Genomic DNA, 535 nt, shown 5'->3' with positions numbered 1-535 from the left:
GAGAGTGTCCAGGTGGATTGGGCCCTGTGGGTCAGGCCTGCCAGTCTCCTGCACAGCATGTTTAAAAGTCCTCTGTGCACAGGGCGCCCTGTCCAATGTGTTCCTCCCACTCTTTTGTGCAGAGATGGCTAAAGTGTAGCCGCCTTTCCCTGATGTTGTCAGACTACAACTCCCATCACTCTTGAACATTAGCTATGCCTTGGGCTGAGGCTGATGGGAGTTGGGAGTCTAGCAACATCTGGAGGGCCATGGGGGGGGTCACCCCTGCATTGGAGTTGCTGCTTTGGCCTTTGAGCCTAACAACCACTTCGTTTGAGCCTAACAACCAGCCTAAATGCCCACTTCGTTCCTAAACTGTTGAATTGCTTGATTAAACTGTTACAGGTGGAAGATGTGGGTGGAATGAGAGGGGTACATTTGTAAAATGTTTTTTCCCCTCCAGAGCATTTGCCCCCAAAGGTGCGGGTGCATAAAATCAGAAAAAGAGTATTTCGTGGATGGATACTGATGAACAGATGTCATAGGAACAGCAAAG

This window comes from Podarcis pityusensis, assembly GCF_964106645.2.
Source record: "Podarcis pityusensis genome assembly, chromosome: 14".
Taxonomy (NCBI): Eukaryota; Metazoa; Chordata; class Lepidosauria; order Squamata; family Lacertidae; genus Podarcis; species Podarcis pityusensis.
The sequence above is the reverse complement of the archived record's forward strand: the minus strand, read 5'-3'. Positions refer to the sequence as shown.